Source organism: Ovis canadensis, chromosome 7, assembly GCF_042477335.2.
Source record: "Ovis canadensis isolate MfBH-ARS-UI-01 breed Bighorn chromosome 7, ARS-UI_OviCan_v2, whole genome shotgun sequence".
Taxonomy (NCBI): Eukaryota; Metazoa; Chordata; class Mammalia; order Artiodactyla; family Bovidae; genus Ovis; species Ovis canadensis.
Genome location: NC_091251.1, coordinates 99,334,862 through 99,351,711, shown reverse-complemented (window position 1 = coordinate 99,351,711; position 16,850 = coordinate 99,334,862). Strand labels below are relative to the sequence as shown.

Here is a 16,850-nt window from a genome sequence, read left to right as displayed (position 1 = left end):
TCCCCAACCACAATGCTGAGACTAGATATCAATTACAAGAAAAAAATTGTAAGAAACACAAACATGGAAAGTAAACAACACATCTCTAAATGACCAACAGGTTACTGAAGAAATCAAAAGGGAGTCAAAAAATTTCTAGAAACAAATGACAATGAAAACACAACAACTCAAAACCTATGGGATGCAGCAAAAGCAGTTCTAAGAGGGAAGTTTATAGAAGTACAACCCTACCTCAAGAAACAAGAAAAACATCGAATAGACAACCTAACTTTACACCCAAAACAACTAGAAAAAGAACCAAAAAAAAAAAAATTAGTAGAAGAAATCACAAAGATCCGAGCAGGGATAAGTGAAAAAGAAATGAAAGAAACAACAATAAAGATTAATAAAACTAAAGCTGGTTCTTTGAGAAGATAAACACAATTTACAAACCTTTAGCCAGATGCATCAAGGAAAAAAGAGAGAAGAATCAAATCAACAAAATTAGAAATGAAAAAGGAGAGGTTACTACAGACAATGCAGAAATACAAAGGATTATAAGAGACGATTATGAACAACTACATGGCAATAAAATGGATAACCTGGAAGAAATGAACAGATGCTTAGAAAAGTTCAGCCTTCCAAGACTGAACCAGGAAGAAACAGAAACTATGAACAACCCGATTACAAGCACTGAACTTGAAGCTGTGATCAAAAAAATCCCCCAAAAAACAAAAGCACAGGACCAGAATGGCTTCACAGGAGAATTCTATCAAACATTTAGAGAAGAGCTAATGCCTATCCTTCTAACACTCTTACAAAAAATTGCAGAGGAAGGAACACTTCCAAACTCATTCTATGAGGCCACCATCACCCTGATACCAAAACCAGACAAAGACAACACAAAAAAAGAAAACTACAGGTCAGTATCACTGATGAATATTGATGTGAAAATCCTCAACAGAATTTTGGCAAACAGAATTCAGCAACACATCAAAAAACTCATACACCATGACCAAGTTGGGTTTATTCCAGGGATGCAAGGATTCTTCAATACACACAAATCAATGTGATACACCATATTAACATATTGAAGATAAAACCATATGATAATCTCAATAGATGCAGAAAAAGCCTTTGACAAAATTCAGCACCCATTTATGATTAAAACTCTTCAAAAAATGGGCATAGAAGGAAATTACCTCAATATAGTAAAGGCCACATATGATAAGCCTACAGCAAATATTATTCTCAATGGTGAAAAACTGAAAGCATTCCCCCTAAGATCAGGAATAAGACAAGGGTGTCCACTTTCACCAGTATTATTCAACATAGTCTGGAAGTCCTAGCTACAGCAATCAGAGAAGAAAAAGAAATAAAAGGAATCCAGATTAGGAAAGAATAAGTAAAGCTCTTATTGTTTGCAGATGACATGATACTATACCTAGAAAACCCTAAAGATAGTATCAGAAAATTACTAGAGCTAATTAGCGAACTTAGGAAAGTTTCAGGATATAAAATCAATACAGAAATCACTTGCATTTCTATATATTAACAATGAAAAATCAGAAAGAGAAATTAAGGAATTAATCCCATTCCCATTCTTTTTGCAACAAAAAGAATTAAATAACTAGAAATAAAATTACCTAAGGAGACAAAAGAACTGTTCACAGAAAATCATAAGACTCTAATGAAAGAAATCAAAGATGACAAACAGATGGAGAGATATTCCATGTTCCTGGATAGGAAGAATCAATATTGTGAAAATGACTATATTACCAAACACAATCTACAGATTCAATGTGATCCCTATCAAATTACCAATGACATTTTTCACAGAACTAGAACCAAAAATTTCACAATTCATATGGAAACACAAAAGACCCCAAATAGCCAAAGTAGTCTTGAGAAAGAAGAATGGAGCTGGAGGAATCAATCTTCCTGACTTCAGATTATACTACAAAGCTACCGTCATCAAGACAGTATAGTACTGGCACGAAAACAGAAACATAGACCAATGGAACAAGACAGAAAGCCTAGAAATAAACCCATGCAGCTAGAAGTACCTTTATTTTTGACAAAGGAGGCAAGAATATACAAACGGGCAAAGACAGCCTCTTCAATAAATGGTGTTGGGAAAACTGGACAGCTACATGTAAAAGAATGAAATTAGAATATTTCCTAACACCATACAATATAACAGCAAATCTGGAAAACTCAGCAGTGGCCACAGGACTGGAAATGGTCAGTTTTCATTCCAATCCCAAAGAAACGCAATGCAAAAGAATGCTCAAGCTACCGCACAACTGCACTCATCTCACACGCTAGTAAAGTAATGCTCAAAATTCTCCAAGCCAGGCTTCAGCAATACGTGAACCGTGAACTTCCAGATGTTCAAGCTGGTTTTAGAAAAGGCAGAGGAACCAGAGATCAAATTGCCAACATCCACTGGATCATCGAAAAAGCAAGAGAGTTCCAGAAAAACATCTATTTCTGCTTGATTGACTATGCCAAAGCCTTTGACTGTGTGGATCACAAGAAACTGTGGAAAATTCTGAAAGAGATGGGAATACCAGACCACCTGACCTGCCTCTTGAGAAATCTGTATACAGGTCAGGAAGCAACAGTTAGAACTGGACATGGAACAACAGACTGGTTCCAAATAGGAAAAGGAGTACGTCAAGGCTGTATATTGTCACCCTGCTTATTTAACTTATATGCAGAGTACATCATGAGAAATGCTGGGCTGGAAGAAGCACAAGCTGGAATCAAGATTGCCAGGAGAAATATCAATAACCTCAGATATGCAGATGATACCACCCTCATGGCAGAAAGTGAAGAGGAACTAAACAGCCTCTTGATGAAGGTGAAAGTGGAGAGTGAAAAAGTTGGCTTAAAGCTCAACATTCAGAAAACGAAGATCATGGCATCCGGTCCCATCACTCCATGGGAAATAGATGGGGAAACAGTAGAAACAGTGTCAGACTTTATTTTTGGGGGCTCCAAAATCACTGCAGTTGGTGACTGCAGCCATGAAATTAAAAGACACTTACTCCTTGGAAGAAAAGCTATGACCAACCTAGATAGCATATTCAAAAGCAGAGACACTACTTTGCCGACTAAGGTCCATCTAGTCAAGGCTATAGTTTTTCCTGTGGTTATGTATGGATGTGAGAGTTGGACTGTGAAGAAGGCTGAGTGCCGAAGAATTGATGCTTTTCAACTGTGGTGTTGGAGAAGACTCTTGAGAGTCCCTTGGACGGCAAGAAGATCCAACCAGTCCATTCTGAAGGAGATCAACCCTGGGATTTCTTTGGAAGGAATAATGCTAAAGCTGAAACTCCAGTACTTTGGCCACCTCATGCAAAGAGTTGACTCACTGGAGAAGACTTTGATGCTGGGAGGGATTGGGGGCAGGAGGAGAAGGGGACGACCGAGGATGAGATGGCTGGATGGCATCACTGACTCAATGGACACAACTCTGAGTGAACTCCAGGAATTAGTGATGGACAGGGAGGCCTGACGTGCTGCAATTCATGGGGTTGCAAAGAGTCGGACAGGACTGAGCGACTGAACTGAACTGAACTAACACCATACACAAAGAGAAACTCAAAATGGATTAAAGACCTAAATGTAAGACCAGAAACTAGAAAACTCTCAGTGGAAAACATAGGCAGAACACTTGAAGACATAAATCAAAGCAAGATCCTCTATGACCCACCTCCTAGAGTAACAGAAATAAAAACAAAAGTAAACAAGTGGCACCTGATTAAACTTAAAATCTTTTGCACAGCAAAGGAAACTATTAGCAAGGTGAAAAGCCAACCCTCAGAATGGGAGAAAATAACAGCAAATGAAACAACTGACAAAGGATTAATTTCCAAAATATGCAAGCAGTTCATAAATTCAATAGCAGAAAAACAAACAACCCAATCAAAAAGTGGGGAAAAGACCTAAACAGACATTTCTCCAAAGACGACATACAGATGGCTAACAAACACATGAAGATGTTTAACATCACTCATTACTAGAGAAATGCAAATCAAAACTACAATGCGATATCTCCTCACACCAGTCAGAGTGGCCCTCATCAAAAAGTCTACAAACAATAAATGCTGGAGAGGGTGTGGAGAAAAGGGAATGCTTTTGCACTATTGGTGGGAATGTAAACTAATAACGCCACTATGGAAGACAGTAAGGAGATTCCTTAAAAAACTAAGAATAAAACCACCATATGAAATCCACTTCTAGGCATATACCCTGAGGAAACCAAAATTGAAAAAGACACACGTATTCCATTGTTCACCACAGCACTATTTACAACAACTAGAGTACGGAAGCATCCTAGATATCCACAGACAGTTGAATAGATAAATAAGTGGTACATATACACAATGGAATATTACTCGGCCAAGAAAAGGAACACATTTGAGCCAGTTCTAATGAGGTAGATGAACCCAGAGTGAAGTAAGTCAGAAAGAGAAATATAAATATCATATTCTAATGCATATATGTGGAATCAAGAAAAATGGTACTGAAGAATTTATTTACAGGGCAGCAGTGGAGAAACAGGCATAGAGAATAGACTTATGGACCTGGGGAGAGGGGAGGAGAGGGTGAGATGTATGGAAAGAGTAACATGGACACTTACATTACCATATGTAAAATAGATAGCCAACAGGAACTTGCTGTATGTCTCAGGGAACTCAGAGTCTCTGTATCAACCTAGAGGGGTGGGATGGGGGAGGAGATGGGAGGGAGATTCAGGAGGGAGGGGACATATGTATACCTATGGCTGATTCATATTGAGGTTTGATGGAAAACACCTAAATTCTGTAAAGCAATTATCCTTTAATAAAAAATTTTTTTAATGTTCTTGATAGTACCTACCTCACAGGGCCACTGCAAGAATGAAATGAGATGCTGCTTTAACAAAGGCTCAGTAAATGAGACTTCCTCTCCTTATTGGTACTTTAAGTTTCATTTCTCCTTTTCTGCAAAGCTGAAGAGCTTATGCAGAAGAACTCCTAAATCTCAGGGGCAAGAATCCAGCATGACCTTGTACAATTAATAAAGGCGAGTGAGGGAAGCACATCACATCTTGCCTGAGCCATTCGACCACTCCCTGTTCCAAACACTTTCCCACATCCCAGGCAACCTTCATTCTGCCACTCAAGTCACCATCATCCCAGTGCAAGTACATTCTTATCATTCTTGTGTGTGTGTTCAGTCCCCTCAGTCATGACTGACTCTTTGCAGCCCTTGGGCTGTAGCCCGCCAGGCTCCTCTGTCCATGGGATTCTCCAGGCAAGAATACTGGAGTGTGTTGCCATGCCCTCCTCCAAGGGATCTTTCCCACCCAGGCATTGAACCCACATCTACAGCTCCGGCACTGCAGGCAGATTCTTTACTACTGCACCACCAGGGAAGCCCTCTTATCACTCTTACCTCCCTCAGTTCAGTTCAGTCGCTCAGTCGTGTCCGATTCCTTGCAGCCCCATGAATCACAGGATGCCAGGCTACCCTGTCCATCACAAACTCCTGGAGTTCACTCAGACTCACATCCATCGAGTCAGTGATGCCATCCAGCCATCTCATCATCTGTCGTCCCCTTCTCCTCCTGCCCCCAATCCCTCACAGCATCAGGGTCTTTTCCAATGAGTCAACTCTTCGCATGAGGTGGCCAAAATATTGGAGTTTCAGCTTCAGCATCAGTCCTTCCAATGAACACCCAGGACTGATCTCCTTCAGAATGGACTGGTTGGATCTCCTTGCAGTCCAAGGGACTCTCAAGAGTCTTCTCCAACACTACAGTTCAAAAGCATCAATTCTTCAGTGCTCAGCTTTCTTCACAGTCCAACTCTCACATCCATACATGACCACTGGGAAAACCATAGCCTTGACTAGACGGACCTTTGTTGGCAAAGTAATGTCTCTGCTTTTCAATATGCTATCTAGGTTTCTCATAACTTTCCTTCCAAGGAGTAAGTGTCTTTTAATTTCATGGCTGCAATCACCATCTGCAGTGATTTTGGAGCCCAAAAAAATAAAGTCTGACACTGTTTACACTGTATCCTCACCTATTTCCCATGAAGTGATGGGACAAGATGCCATGATCTTTGTTTTCTGAATGTTGAGCTTCAAGCCAATGTTTTCACTCTCCACTTTCACTTTCATCAAGAGGCTGTTTAGTTCCTCTCCACTTTCTGCCATAAGAGTGGTGTCATCTGCATATCTGAGGTTATTGATATTTCTCCTGGCAATCTTGATTCCAGGATTCCAATCTTGATTCCAATTTTGTGCTTCATCCAGTCCAACATTTCTCATGATGTACTCTGCATATAAATGAAATAAGCAGGGTGACAATATACAGCCTTGACGTACTCTTCCTATTTGGAACCAGTCTGTTGTTCCATGTCCAGTTCTAACTGTTGCTTCCTGACCTCCATACAGATTTCTCAAGAGACAGGTCAGGTGGTCTGGTATGCCCATCTCTTTCAGAATTTTCCACAGTTTATTGTGATCCACACAGTCAAAGGCTTTGGCATAGTCAATCAAGCAGAAATAGATGTTTTTCTGGAACTCTTTTGCTTTTTTTGATGATCCAGCGATGTTGGCAATTTGATCTCTGGTTCCTCTGCCTTTTCTAAAACCAGCTTGAACATCTGGAAGTTCATAGTTCATGTACTGCTGAAGCCTGGCTTGGAGAATTTTGAGCATTACTTTACTAGCATGTGAGATGAGTACAATTGTGCAGTAGTTTGAGCATTCTTTGGCATTGCCTTTTTTGGGGATTGGAATGAAAACTGACCGTTTCCAGTCCTGTGGCCACTGCTGAGTTTTCCAAATTTGCTGGCATATTGAGTGCAGCACTTTCACAGCATCACCTTTCAGGATTTGAAACAGCTCAACTGGAATGCCATCACCTCCACTAGCTTTGTTCGTAGTGATGCTTTCTAAGGCCCACTTGACTTCGCATTCCAGGATGTCTGGCTCTAGGTGAGTGATCACACCATCGTGATCATCTGGGTCATGAAGATCTTTTTTGTACAGTTCTTCTGTGTATTCTTGCCACCTCTTCTTAATATCTTCTGCCCCTGTTAGGTCCAGACCATTTCTGTCCTTTATTGAGCCCATCTTTGCATGAAATGTTCCCTTGGTATCTCTAATTTTCTTGAAGAGATCTCTAGTCTTTCCCATTCTGTTGTTTTCCTCTATTTCTTTGCATTGATCGCTGAAGAAGGCTTTCTTATCTCTCCTTGCTATTCTTTGGAACTCTGCATTGAGATGCTTCTATCTTTCCTTTTCTCCTTTGCTTTTCACTTCTCTTCTTTTCACAGCTATTTGTAAGGCCTCCCCAGACAGCCATTTTGCTTTTACGCATTTCTTTTCCATGGGGATGGTCTTGATCCCTGTCTCCTGTACAATGTCACGAACCTCATTCCATAGTTCATCAGGCACTCTATCATATCTAGGCCCTTAAATCTATTTCTCACTTCCACTGTATAATCAGAAGGGATTTTATTTAGGTCATACCTGAATGGTCTAGCAGTTTTCCCTACTTTCTTCAATTTAAGTCTGAATTTGGCAATAAGGAGTTCATGATCAGAGCCACAGTCAGCTCCTGGTCTTGTTTTTGTTGACTGTATAGAGCTTCTCCATCTTTGGCTGCAAAGAATATAATCAGTCTGATTTCGGTGTTGACCATCTGGTGATGTCCATGAGTAGAGTCCTCTCTTGTGTTGTTGGAAGAGGGTGTTTGCTATGACGAGTGTGTTCTCTTGGCAAAACTCTATTAGTCTTTGCCCTGCTTCTTTCCGCATTCCAAGGCCAAATTTGCCTGGTGTTTCTTGACTTCCTACTTTTGCATTCCAATCCCCTATAATGAAAAGGACATCTCTTTTGGGTGTTAGTTCTAAAAGGTCTATAGGTCTTCATAGAACCGTTCAACTTCAGCTTTTCAGCGTTACTGGTTGGGGCATAGGCTTGGATTACTGTGATTCTGAATGGTTTGCCTTGGAAACGAACAGAGATCATTCAGTCATTTTTGAGATTGCATCCAAGTACTGCATTTCAGACTCTTTTGTTGACCATGATGGCTACTCCATTTCTTCTAAGGGATTCCTGCCCACAGTAGTAGATATAATGGTCATCTGAGTTAAATTCACCCATTCCAGTCCATTTTAGTTCGCTGATTCCTAGAATGTTGACATTCACTCTTGCTATCTCCTGTTTGACCACTTTCAATTTGCCTTGATTCATGGACCTGACATTCCAGGTTCCTATGCAATATTGCTCTTTACAGCATCAGACCTTGCTTCTATCACCAGTCACATCCACAACTGGGTATTGTTTTTGCTTTGGCTCCATGCCTTCACTCTTTCTGGAGTTATTTCTCCACTGATCTTCAGTAGCATATTGGGCACTTACTGACCTGGGGAGTTCCTCTTTCGCTATCCTATCATTTTGCCTTTTCATACTGTTCATGGGATTCTCAAGGCAAGAATACTGAAGTGGTTTGCCATTCCCTTCTCCAGTGGACCACATTCTGTCAGACTTCCCTACTATCGACCAAAAAGTCCAAATTCTCTAGTAAGGCATTCAAGACCCTCCCCCCCCATTCTCACCCCAATCCACCCTTCCAGCCTCATCTCCCGCAGGCAATCCTCTATTCACCTTCTATGAAGCCTTCTGTCCGTCAGCCTCCTGCCTTCCTTGCTCCTTCCTCTCTGGTCTTATTGTGCACTGCTTTCACATCTAATAATCTGGTCCAGTGTCTGCCTTTTCCACTGGATGTGAAGGGCAGAATTCACTAACAAATAAATAAATGAAAAAGTAACCCTGCTAATAAAAAAAAAAAAATAGCCACTGAATGAATGAAAGAGTGAAATATTCCAGTCTATCCTCAACATGGAAACGTTAAGTCCAACCATGCATTCCTCTGCTCTAACTCTCCAATGTCGCCCACCTCACTCAAAGTGAAGCAGGAGGGAAGGGGGCAGGGCACAACCTTTAAAAGAATGGCATAGCCGTTAAAGAAACGACGTAAACTAGTTAGAACCAATTAGGCCCAAGATGGCAGAAGATTTGCCTTCCAGCAGTACTTGAGCCTCTCCTCATTGTGGTATATTAGCACGTGCTAAATGACACACCCACAGGTGCCATGACAATTCTGAGGCTGACTGTTGGGAGTGGGAATTTCCAATTTCTGGAGGTCCCCACCCCTTCCCCCAAATAGGATAAATCCTCCCACTTATTAGCCTATGAAATGACCTAGCTCATAAAAACTAACCACCTCATATTTGGAGGCCTTCTGAGATGGATAAACTACACCCTGTGAGACCTGTACTGAGTCAGTAACATCACAGGTCCCCAGGTAAGAATCACAACCCCAAGGCTGCCATCCTCCCCCAGTTATCCCTGGCCCCAGCTCCCAGCCCACCCTCCCCAACCCCATCCCCCTGAGGTTGCACCACCCTCCAGGCCTGGCCCTCAAGGCGACAGGCCTCCCCGGCCTTGAGCCCGCCTCTGAATGGGGAAGCAGCTCTGAAGGAGACACAACTCCCAAGTCCCAGCTTCCATGCGAATGTCCTCAGTAATAAAAGAGGTGGAAACTGAAAAACAGAAATAGATGACATAGGAGCCCAACTGTGTCTAAATAGACTGGAGCTGGAGTTTTCCAAAACCTGCCAGTGAGTCTTTAACATGTAAATGAGTTGCTTCCCTCGGGGTATTTTAAAAGACTCTGTCAGCCGTGAAATATGTCTGTCGATGAGAAACACCTTTCATTATTAAACCTTTTGCTAATGAATCACCTGCCCTGTTCTATTTACTTGCCTTTTTGACTTTCACCTGAGTTGTCTCTCATACCATCGCGTCCTGCTTTTTTTTCAGTTGAGGGTGGGAGGGGGAGTGCCTGAGGACACTGGACCCCAAAACCTAACCAACAGATAATAATACTGGCAATAACTGACCTTCACACAGCTCTCTGCACTCATTATCTTATTAGTTATTCCACACCAGCAGTCCCCAACCTTTTGGGGACCAGGGATCGGTTTCATGGAAGACAATTTTTCCATGGACTAGGGTGAGGGGTGGGGACGGTTTTGGGATGATTCTAATGCATTGCATTTATTATGCACTTTATTTCTAATATTATTACAGCAGCTCCACCTCAGATTATCAGGCATTAGATCTCAGAGGCTGAGGACACCTGTTCCACACATCCCCCTCACCACACAGTGACGTGAGACAAATACCACTGCCACCCCCAGGGATAAATGAGGACACCAAGGAGCAGAAAGGGTGAGGGATTTACCCACAGGTGGCTCAGCTAGTAAACGGCAGAGTAGACAGAGGACAGAGGAGCCTGGCGGGCTATAGTCCATGGAATCACCAAGAGTCCAACACCCCTGAGCAACTAATACACATAGACACACAAGGGAAATCCCTTCAGCGCTATCTCTTTATGGTACGTGACCTCAGACCTTCCTGATTGAGGACTCCAATCACCAGATGCAGACCTCCAATCATCATCATTCTCACTTCCATTCTCAAGTAACTGCATCAGTCACTATGACTTCTGACCCTCTACGAACCCCAAACAGAGCCAGGCACAGGGACGTCACTGCTTGGCACCCCAGAAATCAACAGCATGTCCCAAGATCAATCAAAGCACCTCACTAGAAGCCACCACTCCAGGCTATGAAACGTTTAGGAGAGCTACGTTATTGTCAAGTCAAGGATGAGAATGGTATCCATCTTGCTGGACCACAGGAAACATATCAGCAAGTCATGAGACAAGGCAAGAGCAGAGTCTGATAAAATGGTCAAATCCAATTCCATCCCCTGTACAGAAATAGGGAACCAAGCACTTACTGTTCACTGGGCTGGGTCTTTTCAACTACCATCCATCTGCTGCTTGTTTCCCAAGCCATTTTCCAGGACAATAAGCCTAGAATCACTGCATCCTATTTGGTTGCACAGGTGAGAATGACCACAGAGGAAAGAATTTAAGGCTCTAATCCCATTAATCCCATAAAGTGACCACAGCACCCCTCCCATTTCCTAGAAAGACTGTTAGACAGATGAACAGTATTTCTTTTGGTCTGCTCCCAAGACTGGAAAAGACCCAATAATACCTTTGGAAAGTGATCAGGTTTTCAGGGAGGTCTAGCTACTGATGTAGACAAAAAGCAACCAAGGGGATGATGCCATCCATTGACTTGATGTCTCAAATCAATGCTGAGGAATCCCCAGCTGATGCCAAAGTCCTGGAGTAGACAGGAAAAATAAATCTCACCCAGGCAAGGAGTAGAATTTACCACTCATTTCATCCAGAGAGAGGGGGACTCAGGAAGAACAAGGTGCTTAAACATCTCATGAAACTCACCCAAGTGCATTCTGGGGTGCATCCTATTATACCCTCATTCTACAGAGGAAGATGAGTTTTAGAAAAGGTAAGAAACCTGGCTGGAAAGCTACTAAGTGATGAGGCCAGAACTTGAATACAAGTGTATCTGATCCAAACAAGAGCACACAAGGTGGATGAGAACAGGGCTTGCTGGGCACCTCTGATGCATACAGCTAACCGGAAATAATTTATTCAGTGAGTCGTGGTGGGGAGGGGTGGATGCCTGAACCAAGCACTATTCTTATCTTACAGGTCCCTTGTGTGAGAAGAAAATGTGTGTATCAGAAAGGAAAAAAAAAAAGTAAACTCTACCAGCAGAGGTCAAATTTTACATCCTGAGGGTTGCTGAGAAATGGCCAAGCAAAGACACAGTATGATAAAATACCGTGTAACTCAGGAAAACTGACACATGTAGACCTATACACGAAAATCTGTATAAAATGTGGGGGAAGTTACCACAAACAAAGTAATACGTACATGCTTACTATCACTACCAAAGTTAAACGGGCACCAGCATAGAAAAGCCCAGGTCCAGGAGTGAAGAGTTGGTGCTTTAAGTTCACAGGATTTTTTTTTCCTACAAAACAGTGATACTCAAAAGTGTATCCCCAAACCAGCATGTTAGAAATGCAAATACTTGCTCCCCACCCTAGAACTGTGCGTGTGTGACTGCTTAGGCGTGTCGGACTCTTTATGACCCCTAGGGACCGTAGCTCTCCAGGCTCCGTCCATGGGATTTCCTAGGCAAGAATACTGGAATGGATTGCCACTGCCCACTCCAGGGAATCTTCCTGTCTCAGGGATTGAACCTGCATCTCCTGCATTGGCAGGAGGATTTTTTTTTTACCACTGAGCTTTCATCTGGGAACCCCAGACCTACTGAATCAAAACCTCTGGGGATGTGGTCCAGGTTTCTGTGTTGTACCAAGCCCTTCAGGTGATTCTGATACATGCTGAAGTTTGAGAACTACTGCTTTAAAACAACGTGTGAAGGCACAAAGTCACTTTCAACTCTGCAAACATTTCCTGAGCACCAAGTGCCAAGAATCACGCAGGTGATCAATAAGTATTTGTTGAATCGAATGACTTCCTAGTCAGTACAAAGTAAATGTCACTTAACCTGGGGAGAGGGCTGTACTTGGTAGATGTCTTCTAGAGGCAGCTCTCCAACCGGCTGTCATCAACACAAGTCTACCCTGTAATCCAGAAGCTCAGAGCCCAGCAAAGTGAAAAAGTGGCACAGTCGTGTGCGACTATTTGTGACCCCATGGACCGTAGCCCACCAGGCTCCTCTGTCAGTGGGAACTCTCCAGGCAAGATTACTGGAGTGGGTTGCCATGCTCCCTTCTCCAGGGCATCTTACCCACCCAGGGATCGAACCTGGCACTCCTGCATTTCAGACAGATATGATTCTTAAGGGGACGACAGAGAATGAGATGCTTGGATGGCATCACCGACTCAGTGGACATGAGTTTGAGTAAACTCCGTGAGTTGCCGATGGACAGGGAGCCTGGCGGTGCTGCAGCCCGTGGGGTCGCAAGGAGTCAGACACAACTGAGCGACTGAACTGAACAAGATTCTTTACCATCTGAGCCACCAGGGAAGCCCCAGCCAGTGCTACAGATAAGGCGAGTTGCTGGGCGCCGCGGGCCCAAGCGGAGGGCAGAGATAACCGCGCGCCCTTGCTTCTGATCCAGACCGCGCTCAGGCCCCGGGACGCCTGCGCCCCGGAGGCCAAAGGGCCACAGGGCCTGAGGAGGTCTGGGTGAGCCACCGGCTGCCTTCCTCCAGCCGGCTCCACCGGACACCCGGGACCGCGCCCCGCATCCGCCCACGGGAGAGCCGGCAGGAGTGGCCGCGGAGGAGGCGGGGCCCTGCCAGTCGCCCGAGTCACGTGGCCGCGCGCCGTGCCCGCGGGTGCCAAGGGCACTCGCGCAGGGTCCCCTCCCGACCGGCGGCCCCGGCGGAGGCGCGTCCACTTCGACTTCCCCGCGCTCCCGCGGCCCCTGGCGGCCCGGGTTCGGCTCCGGCCTCCGAAGGAGGGCTGCCCCTACTCACCAGGGTGGGGAAGCAAGAAGACGCGGCGCTAGGCTTCCAGCCGCAGCCTGGGCGGCGGGGATTCGCGGGCAACTTTGCCGCCACCCCCCAGATTGCGCTTGGTTAAGCCGGGGCGCTGCGTGGCCTGCCGGGAGTTGTAGTTTTTTGGTGCTCTCAGCCGCGGGGACGGGTCCGGAGAAACACCGCGCTCCCTCTGGAACGCTCCACCTCCGGAGGCCGAGGAGTCGCAGACACTTGACCTGCGGGTAGCAGGTAGCCTGTTTCTTTGCCTGCGCTGAAAAGAATTATCTCCAAGAGGCTTTCCAAACTGGTCATAGATTTATGTTCAGTAAGAGGATGGAGTTGTGGCTTTGTGTATTTAAAATAAGGTATTCGAACAGGCAAGGAAAAATTTTACACAGTTGCTGATCCATCTTAGTCATCTTTGTCCCTCATCCATTCATTCATTGACCTCTATTTATGGAATGTTTGTTTATAAGATGTACTTTGGAGATGTTCATCAGACTTTCATTCATTCTACAAACATCTCGAGCTATTATTAATACTTCATGTCGGGTAGAGATGGGGTGGAAGATTCATCTGTCAATTCAAAGAAAGAAAGTGAAATTGCTTAGTCGTGTCCAACTCTTTGCGACCCCGTGGACTGTAGCCTACCAGGCTCCTCCATCCGTGGGATTCTCCAGGCAAGAATACTGGAGTGGGTTGCCATTTCCTTCTCCAGAGGATCTTCCCGACCCAGGGATCGAACTTGGGTCTGCTGCATTGCAGGCAGAGGCTTTACCCTCTGAGCCACCAATTCAAAGCAATTCTAATAAATTTCCCAACAGGCTAAGCTAAAATTTATATGGAAAAACAAAGGACAAAGCATCGCCTAAAACACTTTTGAAGAAGGGTAACATGTTCCAAGGACTTATCCTTCTATATATCAACATTTAGCATGAAACTATAAAAATTAAGAACATGGGATATTAGTATAGGGATAGGCCAAGGGGGGAAATGAAACAGTCTGGAGAGCTCAGAAACAATCCAGGCATATGTGGAATCTTGATATATGACAGAGCTGGCATTATATTAATAGATCAATAGGGAAAGATAGATTATTCAGTACCTGAGCTGAACCAACTGCTTATCTGTTGGTTCCCCAACACAAAATCTAACTCTAAATAGATTAAAGAATGTAAAAGAAAAAAGTAAAATCAGAACTTCTGAAGGAAAATTTCCTACTTACTATCTCAGGGAAGGGTTTACTAAATAACATCAGCACAAATGGTATAGAAAACTTTGGTAAATGTGGATGACATGAAAGTTAAGAACTCCCTCATCAAAAGGCATGAAGAAAAAGACAAGACCACTTGGGAGAAGACACCTGCAGTAAAAGCCACAGTACAGAACTAGCAGTAGTACAGAGGTGCATGATACAGCCCCCACCACCTCAAGTTTGCAATGTATAGGTGTTTTTTTGTTTGTTTTTAAAATATTTTAGCCACACCTTTTGGCATATGGAATCTAGTTCCCTGACCAGGGATCAAACCTCTGTCCCTTGCATTGGGAGTTCAGAATCTTAACCACTGGACTGCCTGGGAAGTACCAATATATAGGTGCTAAGACAAGAAAATGAATAATTTCCAAATGATATCAGAAGCATTAAGATAGAGTCATGAACAAAGTAGTATAAGAACACAAAGAAGGAAATATTAATTTTGCCCAAGCGATTTTGAAATGTTTTGCAAACTAAGACCTGATAGGCTGAGAATCAAAGGCTGAACAGGGGCCCCCAGGAGAAGGGTGTTAGGGAGCAGCCAAGGCGCAGGAAAAGTCATAGAAAAAAGCATGGGGACTTCCCTGGTGGGCCAGTGGTTAACATCACGCTTCCAATGCAGAGGGCGCAGGTTTGATCTCTGGGGTCTAGGGGAACTAAGATCCTATACGTCGAGCAGCATGGTCAAAAAATAAAATAGCAACAATAAAAATAGTTTTTTAAAAAAGCATGAAGATGCAGAACACAGTAAAAGGCATAAAGACATTTAAATTAAAATGGAAATTTGTAAACTACAGAGAGAAAATACATTAAAAACAATTACTTTAATTGAACTTTATAAAATTATTACAAGCAGGCTAGCAGCTAACCCTAAGGAATGGGAAAGGTGAGACTGGAGTACTTTCAGTGTATACTGTACCCTTTTGTAGTTATTTTTTTTTACAGTGAATGTGCATATAATTTTGTTTTGTGTGTGCATATAACCTTAATAATTAAAATTTAGTTGTTTGTGAATCTCCTGATGGTCCAGTGGTTAGTACTCCATGCTCTCACTGCCATAGGCCCAAGTTCCATCCCTGGTCAGGGAACTAAGATCCTGCAAGCTGTGCAGTGTAACCAGGAAAAATATTTTTTTTTAATTTTCATTTAGCAAATTTCCAGTTCAACATGGTATGTTTGGTATACCCATTTAAATTCATGTCTTCCTAAAGTTCCATGAAAATGACAGAAAAGGAATAAAAACGCATAAACCCCAAAAGAAACAATAAAGGAGACAAGAACAGACAGGAAAAATTTAAAAATAAATGTGGGTAGCTCCAAAGCAGATAGGCACGTAAAGTGTTTTTAAACAAGCAAGTGCTTGAGCCCCAACCCCAGAAATTCTTCTTTTTTTGGCCTCTTAGGGTGGCATGCTGGATCCCAGTTCCTAGACAAACCTCACCCCTTGCCTCCAACTCCCCATCCCTGCAAGGAAATTCAGAGTCCTAACCACTGATGGTGACTGCAGCCATGAAATTAAAAGACGCTTACTCCTTGGAAGAAAAGTTATGACCAATCTAGATAGCATATTCAAAAGCAGAGACATTACTTTGCCCACTAAGGTCCATCTAGTCAAGGCTATGGTTTTTCCAGTAGTCATGTATGGATGTGAGAGTTGGACTGTGAAGAAGGCTGAGCGCTGAAGAATTGATGCTTTTGAACTGTGGTGTTGGAGAAGACTCTTGAGAGTCCCTTGGACTGCAATCCAACCAGTCCATTCTGAAGGAGATCAACCCTGGGATTTCTTTGGAAGGAATGATGCTAAGGCTGAAGCTCCAGTACTTTGGCCACCTCATGCGAAGAGTTGACTCATTGGAAAAGACTCTGATGCTGGGAGGGACTGGGGGCAGGAGGAGAAGGGGATGACAGAGGATGAGATGGCTGGATGGCATCACGGACTCGATGGACATGAGTTTGGGTGAACTCCGGGAGTTGGTGATGGACAGGGAGGCCTGGCGTGCTGCGATTCGTGGGGTCACAAAAAGTCGGACACGACTGAGCGACTGAACTGAACTGAACCACTGGACCTAGAGGGAAGTCCCCAGAACCCCAGAAATTCTGATTTTTAGAGTCTAGTCTGGGGTCTGGGCCTCTGTGATTCTA

The 16,850-nt window shown here is 43.6% G+C and overlaps 1 protein-coding gene across 2 annotated transcripts in view; it reads right to left on the bottom strand.

The window, feature by feature from the left end:
* ADCK1 (aarF domain containing kinase 1) overlaps positions 1-13,569 on the bottom strand; it is a 137,424-nt gene extending 123,855 nt beyond the window's left edge. Inside the window, exon 1 of one of the 2 annotated variants that reach the window (XM_069597193.1) lies at positions 13,451-13,569. The gene's annotated coding sequence lies outside the window, so the exon portion shown is untranslated. The remainder of the gene's footprint in view (positions 1-13,450) is intronic. The other variant, XM_069597194.1, reaches the window with a different exon arrangement.
* Between the last annotated feature and the right edge of the window lie 3,281 nt (positions 13,570-16,850).